The sequence below is a fragment of the Boleophthalmus pectinirostris genome, unplaced genomic scaffold (assembly GCF_026225935.1).
Source record: "Boleophthalmus pectinirostris isolate CB_2022bp ecotype Guang Dong unplaced genomic scaffold, ASM2622593v1 HiC_scaffold_17, whole genome shotgun sequence".
NCBI lineage: Eukaryota > Metazoa > Chordata > Actinopteri > Gobiiformes > Gobiidae > Boleophthalmus > Boleophthalmus pectinirostris.
This window is the reverse complement of record NW_026571115.1, coordinates 35,972,357-35,986,487: the sequence shown is the minus strand read 5'-3', so window position 1 is coordinate 35,986,487 and position 14,131 is coordinate 35,972,357. Positions and strand designations below refer to the sequence as shown.

At 40.6% G+C, this 14,131-nt stretch overlaps 1 protein-coding gene and 1 pseudogene across 1 annotated transcript in view; both read right to left on the bottom strand.

Annotated features, from left to right (window-relative positions):
• LOC129408615 (serine/arginine-rich splicing factor 2-like) lies at nucleotides 1–14,089 on the bottom strand (annotated as a pseudogene).
• The window catches only part of LOC129408753 (zinc finger protein 271-like), a 58,195-nt gene that overhangs the window by 5,301 nt on the left and 38,763 nt on the right, over nucleotides 1–14,131 (bottom strand). The window lies entirely within an intron of this gene.

The window sequence follows — 14,131 nt, the reverse complement described above, 5'->3', positions numbered from 1 at the left end:
CTGAAGGTGGAAGACCATAATAACCTTAGACACATGGGGGGCTCTGTGGCTCTGTGGCTCTGTGGCTCGAGCGGCTTCAGCCTGGACGTCCGTCTCTGCATCTGAAACGAGAGAACCGGAGTCAATATGGAGTCGTAGCTCTGGTCCTGTGGTAGCCAGGGCAAGTTTAATTGTACAGCACAATCTGTAAATAATTCAAAATGCTTTACAGAACGAGGAGGATGCTTTAAAATCACAACACACACACAATAAAAACAAAAATACTGTGTTTTTTTGGACTATAAGTCGCACCAAAGTATAAGTCACACACCCAAAAAATGAGTGAAGAAGAAAAAAAAAACATAAGTCTGGAGTATAAGTTGCACTTTTTGGGGGAAATATATTTTATAAAATCAGAGACCAGGGAGAGAAATTTCCTGTGTAAAGTCAAGTTGTAGCAAAAACAATAGGAGAACAACAGACTGTTAACGTCACATATGAACAGTTCTTCAGATAAACTATAAACAACAGAACAGAACAAGTTTAACAAACTCACGATCTCACTCCAAATCACTAAATCCATTCAATTCTTCATCCTCGGTGTCACTTCTGAACAACTCTGCTCAGCATCAGTTCCAGTTAGAATTATTCGGGTCTTTCTGAATCCCGACAGGATGGTTTCGGTGTCACTGAAGTCCAGGCTTTGTCCATCCGTCCAGTGACTTCAGGAGAGTTTCATGGCGCGTCCTCCCGGATACCGTGAAGCTGTGTTCTCACTCCAAACTTTCTTTCTGCTGCTCGATCACTGTTTTCGACTGAATACCGTATTTTTCGCACTGTAGTTCACTCTGGATTATAAGACGCACTGTCATTAAATGGTCTATTTTTGAACTTTTTTCACAAATAAACCGCGTGGGACTTTAAAGGAAACACAACAGTGTGATGGGTGAGTGGTTTTGTTTGTTTTTTGTTCGTTCACGGTGACTCTGGGCTTTGTTCAGTTGTGGCGTGTAGGGAGGGTGTGTCTGGGACCAACGGATTGTCGGCGTGTTCGCAGTGACTCAGTTGTTCAGTCGTGTCCAGAAGCGGCACACTGCGCTCGTGGCTTTTTCGGTTCGTTCCTCCGTTCCGTTCCTGGTCGGCGTGGAGTGATGAGTGTGTCTGTGGGTGTGTTTCGCTGTGCGGTCGCTGTCTGCTCGGTGTGTGTAACTTTGTAGTTTACTGAAGTTGTACTGGGACGCCCGAGTGGATTCACGTATGGGGCGCTCTGGATTGTGAAGCATGCAGTCGTTTTTTGATCCTCCGGTTGGAGGCTTAAGAGCGTGCCTACTTCACACAACTTGCAGCAGGACAGCGGCTCTTTCTGCTGGAGACATGCGCTTAGAGGGCGAAGTGACAGTGGTACAGGAGGAACAAGAGTCTAGAGCGCCCTCTGGAGGCTGTCAGTGCGACTATTTTAATATACAAGTCACAGGAAACACCCAAACCATGAAAAAAGTGCAACTTACAGTCCGAAAAATATGGTAATCATAAAATAAGCATTGTCAAATCAGAGCACAGAATAAAAACCTTTCAGACATTACGCATACGCTTCACTAACACGTCAGAGATGTACTTTGGTGCTAGGACGTGGAGAGACTTGTACACAACAGAGCTGCTTTAAAGTTTTTCCTCTGAGCCACAGGAGCCAGAGACCTGGGCCCAGGACGCGTGTATTTCCCGGTTCTAGTCAGGACTTGAGCAGCCGCGTTCCGGCACAGCAGCTGTAGAGTTCTGATAATCATGTCAAAGGTCTGAGTCACTACAGCAGCCGTGTTTAATACATTCACTTTCACAGACAGAACGGGTCTGTCCGGTTGTTTTTCAGTGACTCGTCGGGAGTTGGCTCGACTTGTTACACAGCAAAAAATTAAGTTAGCGAAATTATCAGATCACAAAGGCTGCAGATATTTAGACCGATTGTTTCCTCTGCCTTTGATAAAACTCCTTGTTGTACCTGTAGTTTAGACGTCTACAAATGTGAGAGCCTAAACTCACTTTTGTAGTTGTTCCATTACTGAGATAATTATTCTTATTTTGTTTGATTTAATATTTACTTAAAATGCATAATTTTTGGTATTTTGGTAATTCTTTACGATTAACATGATCATTTGTTGATTATTTGTAACAAAATTATTTGATCTATTTAAATTTTTCTTTCAATTAATTATTGCTAATGTTAATCATAAGTTTACTTAAGTAATGTTTGTATTATTTTGTGTCTATGGTTCCTTATTTAAGACGTGAGCAGGTGCATCATGGGAAGGTGGAGTGGAGCCAAACAGTTTTTTGAGCTCCTGTCACCTGTGCTTTAAAAGTTCCCCTTTTTTGTTTGTATTTGTACGTCTCAATCATGTGAATCCTCAGTAAAGAGTTTTTTAACTGCACTTGGATCGTTCTCTGTGGATTCTTTTATTTTTGAGGCATTTTAAAGGTGGAACAAGGTGCACAAAGGGTCAACTCTGGCTTCACAAAAGTTTGGACCTTACAACAAACAAAATTCTCAGAAATGTAGGAGCTTCTTGTATTAACAGTTTAGGTTTCAGTTTCAAATGTGAATGTTCCTGGAAGCTGTTTACAATGTGATCAACACTTAGTAAGGAAAACATTTAATTAAATCTTTTTCTAAAATAGCACGGCTTAACTTCTCATACCGTGTTTTTCAGACTATAAGTCGCACCGGGCTATAAGTGACACTTTTTAGGGAAATGTATTTTGTAAAATCAGACACCAGGAACCGACATTTCATCTTAAAATCAAGTTCTAGTAAAAACAATAGAAGAGAGAACAACAGACTGTTAACGTCACATATGAACAGTTCTTCAGATAAACTATAGCATAAACAATGAAACAGAACAAGTTAAACAAACTCTCCATCTCACTCCAAATCACTAAATCCATTCAATTCTTCATCCTCGGTGTCACTTCTGCAGGAAATCCGGAGGTAAACAAAGCGCCGCTTCCTCTTCTGTGTCGCTGTCGTCATCAGTTCCAGTTAGAATTATTCAGGACTTTCTGAATCCCGACTAGGGATGGGCATGATTAGTCGATTAATCGATAATTGATCATTAAGAATTTCATTGATTACGTTCATTTTAATCAACAAACCGAATGTAGGTTGTTGTGTGTCGTGACCAAACAGGTGTGTACATGTGTCTCTGCATCAGAAGGAGCGAGACACAAACAGTGGGTCAGTCTGTAACGAACCGAAGCACAAATGTGGATTTAACCAGGATTTGTAGAAGAAATTCCACACTTTCCGTTGCGTTGGGACAAGTGTGAGTCCATGTGCACAGTGGATAAAGCAGCACATATGTTTCTGTGTCCAGTGGGAAAAAGTTTTTCCAGGTGAGAGTCGCTCAATGTGGATGACGAGGCCCCGCCCCCCTCCCCCCGTACGCTGTCCTGGTTTTGACAAACACAAATCTGGTCACACTGACCTGTATTCACCTGAGTCATGTCTTTTAATCTGACACAAGTTGAACCACATCAGCGACACAAGAGCTGGAGTTTTATCTTCACTTAGTTTATGTAAATTAGTGATGTGGTTTTAAGTTTTGTTTCTGTGAGATTTGAACAAAACTGAATTAAACACATTATAATGTCAAACAGCTGATGTGGCTCTAGAGTCGTTATGTTTATATGTCGTAAAGTTGAATTTATTTATGCAGATTAGTGCAGATAGTAATAATAATGATGATCATTTTAATATAAAAACATTAATGATTAATCGATAATCAATCGTTAATTCTTCCGACGATCGATTAAGAAAATTTCATCGAATGCCAATCCCTAATCCCGACAGGATGGTTTCGGTGTCACTGAAGTCGAGGCTTTGTCCATCCATCCAGTGACTTCAGGAAAGTTTCATGGCGCGTCCTCCTGGTTCCCGTGAAGTTGTGTTCTCCATCCTCGCCTTCCACAAGTCCCTCACAAGTTTCTCTCTCACTCCAAACTTTCTTTCTGCTGCTCGATTACCGTTTTCTGCTGCAGATTTCACAATTTGCAGCGAGACAGCGGCTTTTTCTACAGGAGACTTGCGCAGTAGGGAGCGAAGTGACAGTGTACAGGAGGAACAGGAGCAGCAGATACTCACACACGAGACTAGAGCTTCTCACCGCTGTCAGTCTGAAAATTTTTATATTTAAGTCGCAGGAAACACCCAAACCATAAAAAAAAGTGCGAGTTATAGTCCAAAAAATACGGTACATGTATAAATAAAACAGAAATGATCGGGTTGAGTATTTGCGTTGTTTCCCGGCTGCCGTCCCACTCACCCGTCTGGAGACTAAGGAGACTCTGCAGATCCGTTCTCGGCCGTGGTTTTCTCCGGACTCTTGGACTTGGATCGGGACCCGCGTTTGGAGGAGGGCGTGCGGCTCCTGGACCGGGATTTAGACCGGGATTTAGACCGGGACTTCGATCTGGATCTAAGAAAATCAATAAACAAATACAAATGTTAAACTGTTAATGATCTTCAGGCTGTATGACGCTTGTCGTTAAGTGAACGAATCGATCAAACGTATTCTACAAACTAAAAGTCAAATTGGTATAAGTCAACAAATTATTTTATTGGGAATCTTTCTGCACAACACTAAGGAGTAGGAGTGTGTCCAAAAATACTGAAATACAAATATAATCATACATAGAGTTTAATGTGATGATACAGTATCGATAACGAGTATTTTTTGGTTTATTTTACTCCATTATTTAGTTCCAGCTACAGTTTTGTCGTTTGTTCAGGGGAAGGAAACTCGTTTATGCGACACATTTGACATTTTCACAGTTTTGAGGATGTTTGTGTTTCACTTCAACTTTGCACAAGTGGTGGTTTAACAAAGACTTTTAGTATCACGGCCAACATTTTCTTATTGAATCGTATCGAAAGCTCACCGTTTCGAGGTGTGTATCGTATCGGCAACTTCCGAATGATACCGTCTTACTAAAGAGTAGAGGGCAACACTTCTAAAACTGTGCTCACTGTGAAATTAAAAGTCAAACGGAAAAGGAAATTTTTAAAACTGTACCGTATTTTCCGCACTGTAGGACACTCTGGATTATAAAATGGTCTACTTTTAAACTTTTTTCACAAATAAACCGCGTGGGGCTTTAAAGGAAACAACAGTGTGATGGGTGAGTGGTTTTGTTTGTTTGTTCGTTCACGGTGACTCTGGGCTTTGTTCAGTTGTGGCGTGTAGGGAGGGTGTGTCTGGGACCAACAGATTGTCCGCGCGTGTTCGCAGTGACTCGGTTGTTCCGTCGTGTCTAGAAGCGGCACATTGCGCTCGCTTTTTTTCGGTTCGTTCCTCCGTTCCGTTCCTCGTCGGCGTGGAGTGATGAGTGTGTCTGTGGGTGTGTTTCGCTGTGCGGTCGCCGTCTGCTCCGTGCGTGTTTGCGTGCGACTTTGTGCTGGGACTCCCGAGTGGATTCATGTACGGGGCGCTCTGGATTGTGTCGTTTTTTTGATGGAGCTGGAGGCTTATGAGCGCGTCCTATAGTGCGGAAAATACGATGGTGTCTACTTGTACTTCTGAGTAATACGCTTTGTTATTAGGACTGGGCATCATTAAGCAGTTGCCGATACGATACATACCTCAATACAGTGAGCTTTCGATTCAGTACGATATATTTAAAAACGAATCGATACGGTTTAATAAAAAAGACTAAATCATGGCTGTGATGCTAAAAGTCTTTCTTAAACCTTCTACTGTGCCAAGTTCATATGAAAAACATCAACTTTAATCCTCAAAACTGTCACGTAAACGAGATGTCCAAACATTTTTTCATCAAGGGCCACATATTTAAAACACAGACAAAGCAGAGGGTCGATCGAGGGCCGTAGACTGGTGCAGAATACAGTGAATAATTGAAATATGTTCATGTTTAACACGTTAGAATGATCCATCAGACTTTATTCACGCCAAGATCTTTAAAACCACACACTAAATATTCAATATTAGCTTTATCCAGGTAGATTTTCAAAAAACTTCAGTTTTAAGTTTATTTTTAATTGATGCAAGGTCATTTGTGCCAATTCAACTGGAAGCCTGAGTCTGAGGGCCGCATTAGGCCCACGGGCCGTAGTTTGGACATGCTTCCTCTAAACAACAAAACTACAGCTGTAACAAAATAATTTAGTAAAACATACTAAAAATTAGGGGTGTGCAAAAATAGCTAAATATCGATGCATCGTATCGTTTAATGTGATGATACAGAATCGATATCGTGGGCTGCTGTATCGATATATCGCCAAGGATATTTTTTTTGGTCTGTTTTATTAAATTATTTTGTTGCAGAGCTAGTTTTGTTGCTTGTTTAAGCGACACATTTGACATTTTCACTGTTTTGAGGATTAAAAGGTTTGTGTTTCATACGGACTTTGCACAAAAAGTGGTTTAACAAAGACTTAGTATCACAGCCATGAATTAGCCATTATTTTTTATTGAACTATATCGAATCGGTTTGAAATACATAGTATCGATTCGAAATCTTACTGTAATCGAGATATGTATCGTATCATGGCCTATGTATCGACAACTTTTTAATGATACCCAGCCCTACTAAAAATACTCTTAGCGATATACTGATACAACAACCCACAATATCGATACTGTATCTGCACATTAAACGATACATCGATATTTCAATATTTTTGCACACCTCTATTTGTTATTGCGCGTTTAAGCCGCAGAAATCATAAATCAACCAAATCAGAGAAGGAATAAAGTCGGACTCTCCACGAGCCCGAGATCAGGGATTCATAGAACTGCAGTTACATCCATAACTGTCCTTTTGTTTGTGTTTTCTCGTTATCAGAAGAGTCTGGTCTAGGACTGGGTCTGGACTGGGTACCTGGATCTGGAGCGGCTCCTGGAGCGAGACGAGGCCTTGGACTTGGTCTTGTTCCGGGGCGACCGGGAGCGCGAGCGAGAGTAAGACCTGGAGCGGGATCTGGAGCGGGATCTAGAGCGGGATCTGGACCTGCTGCGGCGCCGGTGTCTGGGACTGCGAGACGAGCTGCGGAAACACAACGGGTCACACGGGTTAGGGTCCTGCTCTTGTGCCACGGGGCAAGACACTTCAAAATCTCAGTGCCAGGACGAAAACCAAATCCCTGCCTACATCAGGACTAAACTTGTATTAACCCACCTGTAAATCTAATCTAAGTTTTTTCTTCTTCCCCACTCCTTTTTTTCGATAAATGTGCTTCTTTGTTGTTTACAGTGTTTATGTATGATTATTGTTTCTCTCTTGGCACAAACTCAAAATAAAACAAATCAACAACTTAACACCAAGACCAACCAGGAAGAGTTCATTTGCAAAAACAGACCTGCAGTTTACTCTTTGCAGTAAAATACTCTGAACTTCTGAATGTTACTTTGCAGTTAAAATATTACCCCATCCCCATGAAACATCACACTAAAGTTTAACAGGGAGTTTCACAATTGTGCAAAAAAAAAATATATATATGAACACACACACACACATATTCTCCTGTGAATAAAAAAAGGACTAAACCAGAAATGTAGAGAATGAGGCTCAACAAAGTAGTATAAAACAGATTGAGTTTGACTCTCTCCTGATCTAATCTAAAGTCACAGAGGCCAAAATTAAAAACTGGGACTAAGTCGTGGGCCAAACTAAATATTTATTGAAAAATTTCAACATCATCTGCATGGTTTCTCTTCTTTCAAGATCTGCAACTTTAAACCTTTTCTTATTAAAATAAATGTTTAAAAATAGTTTCGCTTAAACATTGAATCAGAACAGAACAAGCAATCACAATATAAAATAATAACAGTTTTAAATAAATAATGTTTCTATATAGTCGATCTGTGTGCGGCGGCTGCTCTAATACATGTTTGATATGATCTCACGGGCCAAATATAATTAAATCGCAGGCCAAATTTGTTTGACATGTCTGGATTAGACCAAACCGCACAAAGCAAGAACAATCTCTGATCTAAAACGGACTAAACTCTAGTGTGACCAGACGATCCTGTCGACCCGGGACAGTCCCAGTTTTGAGCCTTGAGTCCCCTGTCCCTGCAGATTTATAAAAAACCATTTTTTTATCCCAGTTTTATACAAGAACTGCTACAAGTGTCTCTATTTTTGGATCATGTGCAGCATTACAAAACAAAAACAAAACATAAACCATGACAGGAAGAGTCCGAGCTGAAACAAAGACACCAAACGCATGAACAAGTTTACATTTTGTCTCTTATATGTCCAGTGAGTGGAGTTGTGAATGCAAATTAATACACAAAAAAAAAAAAAAACGATTCATCAACTCCAGAGCTCTGTATTTTCCAAAACACAACACCTTTATACTCTTTTTAAAAGGTTTTTACAGTGTTGGACTGTTTAAAATCATCACTCCGATTGTGCCACAAACCAAAACACAATCACTTTCTTTCTAGTTCTTATCTTTTTTTTTTCCGTTTATGGTTCGTACAAACTAATAATAATGTTAACGGAGGCAAAAGTGTCTAGATTTTTGACCAGATTTATACAAAACCATTAATATGTCCCAGTTTTTATACAAGAAATGTCCCAGGTGTCTCTAAGTCTACGTTCAGACTGCAGGGTTTAACGCTCAATTCCGATTTTTTTGTGAAATCCGATGTTTTTTCGAGGTCGTTCATATTTCCAGTTAAATGTGACTTGTATGTGACTCCAGTGTGAACATTAAACGGTCCAAAAGTGTCCCGCATGTGACACTGGAGACACGACGACGTCAACCGCAGCGAGCGTCTCTGTGTTTACAGAAGTTGTCCAAACATGGACGCAGCATCGAGCACCTGGAGATTTTAAAGTTCCTCTCGTACCGGAGCCAGAACATGAACAACTTACTTGTTTTAAGGAGGAGATTGAGAAGGAGAAGGACGAGGTTTTTTGGTCGTGGTGTTTTGTTTGTGGACAGAACGTTGAAAGGAACGTGTGGATGTGGAGACGGAGCCAAGAGTGGTGAGTGGTGATGTGCTTCACTTCAGTGACACAAGAGTTCATTAACAATTTTCGCCTACTTCAGCGCAGAATAGTGACGTTTGTGTCTTGTTGATAATGTGTAGGTGGATGAATGCACTTTGGCCGTTCACACTGAAGTCACATGTCAAAAGATCAGATATGTATCAGTTTCAGGAGCACATATCCAAGTGTCCTGCGTCACATTTGAAAAAAATCGGATCTGTGTGGTTCAGACTGTCAATAAAAGATCAGATACAGGAACATAGAGGCCAAAAAAAAAAAAATCGGATTTGGGTCACTTCAGGTGCAGACTGAACGTAGCCTATTTTTGACCAATTTGATCCCTGATAACACTAAAGAGAGACATAAACTGTCATTTGTTTTGGTAAAATACAAAAAAATTTCTTAAAAACAACCAAAGCACAAAGAAAATGTGACTATAGTGACTCACGTGTTTGTCATAAATGGGACAAGTGCACAACAGTTTTCCTTAATTACTCACTTGTGTCATTTTACTATTACCAAACACCACAAACCGAATGTGTCCCAGTTTTTTTTTTTCTTTGATTCTCTGAAAAGAACTAAAAAACACCAGAATTTGTGCATAGAGTGCCAAACTTTTCAAAATCAAAAACTAGGACACCGTTGATTTGTGGTGGTTTGTGATAATAAAATTGTGAATCGAGTTCGTAATTAAGGAAAACTGTTTTGCACTCGGCCCATTCATGACCAACATGTGTCAGTCAAGTCACATTCTCTTTGTGTTTCGGTCGTTTTTAAGCAGCTTTTCTGTATTTTACCTCAACAAATGTCAGTTTAATTTAAAAACACAACTGAATCCAGACACTCCAAAGATGTAAAAATCGCACGAGGAAAAAATCTAGTTATAAAGTTATTTACATGGACAAAGCCAACATGTTTTCAATTATGTCTCGTCATTTTGTATCACTTTTTACTGCTGGCTGGGATCAAATCTGGGCAAAAATCTAGACCCTTGTGCCTCCGTTAATGTCATTATTAGTCTGTACGACCATAAACGGAAAAAAAAAAGATAAGAACTAGGAAGAAAGTGATTGTGTTTTGGTTTGTGGCACAATCGGAGTGATGATTTTAAACAGTCCAACACTGCAGAAACCTTTTAAAAAGAGTATAAAGGTGTTGTGTTTTGGAAAATACGGAGCTCTGGAGTTGATGAATTGAGTTTTTGTTTGTTTTAATTTACATTTTGTTGTCCTATATGTCCAGTGAGTGGAGTTGTCGTGTCTTTGTTTCAGCTCGGACTCTTCCTGTCATGGTTTATGTTTTGTTTTTGTTTTGCTGCAAATGATCCAAAAAATATAGAAAATTGTAACATTTCTTGTATAAAACTGGGACAAATCAGTGTTTTTTTAATAAATCTGCAGGGACAGGGGAGACAGGACTCAAAACTGGTACTGTCCCGGGTAAATGGGGACGTCTGGACGCACTAATCAACAAATTTGGTCAGATTAGATCAGGGGTGTCCAAACTTTTTTCATCAAGGGCCACTTCTCTAAATACAGAGGAAGCAGAGGACTGATCGAGGGCCGTAGACTGGAGCTCAACAGGCGAGTTTCATTGTTGACAAAAGCGCGCGTTGCATGCTGGGAATTATTTTGGTCGGCGGCAAGAAACACTAATTCAACATGACGGACGGAGCGAGAAAGCACGTAAAGGGTATTGATCCCGGTTATTTATCCAGTCTAACGGCAGAGGACCCAAGACCATTTGACCAGAAATTGGTCATAAACATCGACGGACGACAAATCACCCTTTTCAACCCCGACAAAAGGTGAACCAAACCAAATTTCTGGTCGGAATCGCCAACTACCTGGACAAATATTCACTTGGGCGACATCCACAATGACTTGGTGGAAACTCCTGGGCCATTCACAGCAGAAAAGATGAAAACCTCCAAGAGTCTCGATGTGTTGTTGAACTTGTTGAGTCCACGGTTTGTTAGGATCTTCTACGTTTGCTCTGCGGATGTTTGAAAGTCGTTTAATTCGCCGTTAGCGGTTCTTTTCACTCGGAATACGAAAAAGACATTTTCCTTCTTCCGTGCTTCTATTTGTGCGTCCGATAATGCAGCAGGAATTTACCATTATCAGGGATAAATACGCGAGGTTACGCACCAAAATATTTCCCAGCATGCAATAACAATTTAATAACAATGACGTCAGCTGAAACTCGCCTACACAGTGAATAATTGAAATATGTGCATGTTTAACACGTTAGAATGAGCCATCAGTCTTATTCATGCTAAGATCTTTAAAACCAAACACTAAGTATTAAATTTAGCTTTATCAAAGTAGATTTTCAAAAAACTTGCAGTTAATTTTTTTTTTTTATTGATGCAAGGTAATTTGAGCCAATTCACCTGGAAGTCTGAGGGCCAAGAAAAATTTGTCTGAGGGCCACATTTGGCCCCCGGGCCATAGTTTGGACATGCCAACATTAGATAAACATTTAGTGCTGATTTGTCCCAGTTTTATACAAGAAATGTCCCAGGTGTCTTCATTTTTGACTAATCTGATCCCTGCCAACAGTAAAGAGACAAACTGTCATTTGTTTAAGTAAAATACAGAAAAAGATGGTTAAAAACGACCAAAACACAAAGAAAATGTAACTATACTGACACATGTTGGTCATGAATGAGACAAGTGCGGAACAATTTTCCTTAATTATGAACTTAATTCACAATTTTATTATTACAAACCACCAACAAATCAATGGTGTCCTAGTTTTTGTTTTAGAAAATCTTGTCACACTATGCACAAATTCTGGTCTTATTTAGTTATTTTCAGAGGAATAAAACAACAAAAAAGAATCAAAAACTGGGACACTCTCAGTTTTTGGCGATTGGTAATAAAAAAAAAAGTGAAACAAGTGAGTAATTAAGGAAAACTGTTGTGCACTTGTCCCATTCATGACCAACATGTGTCAGTATAGTCACATTTTCTTTGTGTTTTGGTCGTTTTTAAGCATCTTTTTCTGTATTTTACTTCAACAAATGACAGTTTGTGTGTCTCTTTACTGTTGGCAGGGATCAGATTGGTTCAAAATAGAGACACCTGGGTCATTTCTTGTATAAAACTGAGACAAATCAGCACTAAATGTTTATCTAATGTGACCAAATTTGTTGATTAGTCTCTATTTCCCCGGGACAGTCCCAGATTTGAGCCCAGATTTATACAAAACCACTGATCTGGGTGTATATATGTATATATATATATATAGGTATGCATGGGTATGTGATGTGTATGTAGGTATGTATATATTATATCTGTGTATATGATGTGTACTATATCTGTGTACATAATATACATATATTTGTTGTTGTCTGTTAGATTGTAATGCAATGGAGGTACTGTGCAATTATTGCTTATAATGTACAGGAAATGAGAAGTCTGTATTTGTTCTTCGTTAATTTGGGACTGTAGAAAAAAGGGGTGGGGTTAAATAAGTATTTACTTCCTCCCACTCCTTTTTCGGACACAAGGAAAATTCTGCGTAACATTTATTTTTCCTGTTATTATAGAATAGAAATAGTTACTTTTTGTGTTATATCTATGTATTTACGTTTTTGTCTTTTTATTAATTATTTAGTTTTTTGTTTTTTAATTTATGTTCTATGTATTATTGTCCGAAATAAATATAATAATAATCTGACCCAGTTTTATACAAATAATGTCCCAGGTGTCTCTATTTTTGACTTATCTGATCCCTGCCAACAGTAAAGAGAGAAATAAACTGTTATTTGTTGAAGTAAAATACAGAATAAGATGGTTAACCCTCTCCAGGCATTAGTTGCAGATTTGCAACAGCTAAATGCCAATTACCTACTACTTACTCCACATCCATATTTTATGAGCTTTTTTTTTTTTTACTGAGGAGCCTTTTTTCCCATCCATGCTGATAAACGTGGATGATGCAGACTGTGTAAGAACGACTACACACAAACGGCCAGAAGTGCAGAGTACTTTTGTTGTTTACAAAGGATAAAAATTGTTTCTTGGAGAACCACATGAAAAAGTGATGCTGTTCTGTCACTGTAAAGCTGTTACACTGTGATTTATGTTTTCATTGTTATGAAAAGTGGTAAACACATAAAGTTAGTGTTCATATCATTTTCAGTGTTAATTTACGACACCGGACCAATGCTGCAAATCTGCAACATCCCAGACACACTGGATGTGAAGGTCTCTCAAAAAAAAAAAAGGCAGAATTGTGTATTACTACACATATGATTATTTTCCCCAAATATCAGATTTTTTCCTGTTACTAAAATTTTATTTGAGCCTGAGGGTTAAAAACGACCAAAACACAAAATAAACAGTAATAAATATTTTAGTAACCATGCATATTCAGATAAGTGCAGACGTGAGCTAGTTTATATTTTATCTTTCAGAATCGCTGTGATAAGACCGGGGAAGTTAAACCGTGGCTCGCGGTGAGTGTTTCACCCGCGGCTCCTCGGTCCTCACCTGCGGCTCCTGCGCCCGTAGCCTCCGGACCTCCGCGGCCCGCGGCGCGCCCCCTCTCCTCCCGCCGCCTCCGCCGCCTCCTCCCCCGTAGTAAGCGTCCGGGGGTCTGCCGTAGCGGGCCATCTGCACCCGGAGCTCCCGCCCGTCCAGCAGCGCTCCGTCCATCGCGTCCATGGCGTCCTCCGCGTCGCGTTTGTCGTGGAAGCGCACGAAGGCGAAGCCGCGGCTCTCCTTCGTGTAGCGGTCCCGCGGGATGTACACGTCCCCCACGCGGCCGTACTTCTCGAACACCCGGCGCAGCGTCTCCGGGGACGTGCGGTACGTCAGGTTGTCCACTTTCAGGGAAGTCATGCCGTCCACGTCGGGAGGAGGCCTGCCGTAGCTCATGGCGGCGGCGGCGGCGGGACGGAGCGCGCAGGCCGGAAAATCTGCAAACTAAAAAAAATAAAACCCGCGCGCGGCCGGAGCGGAGACGCGGAGACGGGCGCGGGGCGGACGCGGTTCACGGGGCGATGTGCGGTTCTGTTCGTCCGGAGAGTTTCACTGAACCCGTAAAAACAAAACTAACGACAAACAAACCACGAGCCGAAAACGAAGCGTGCACCGCGAGCGCGCGCTCTGCTCGTGCTCCCGCTGTT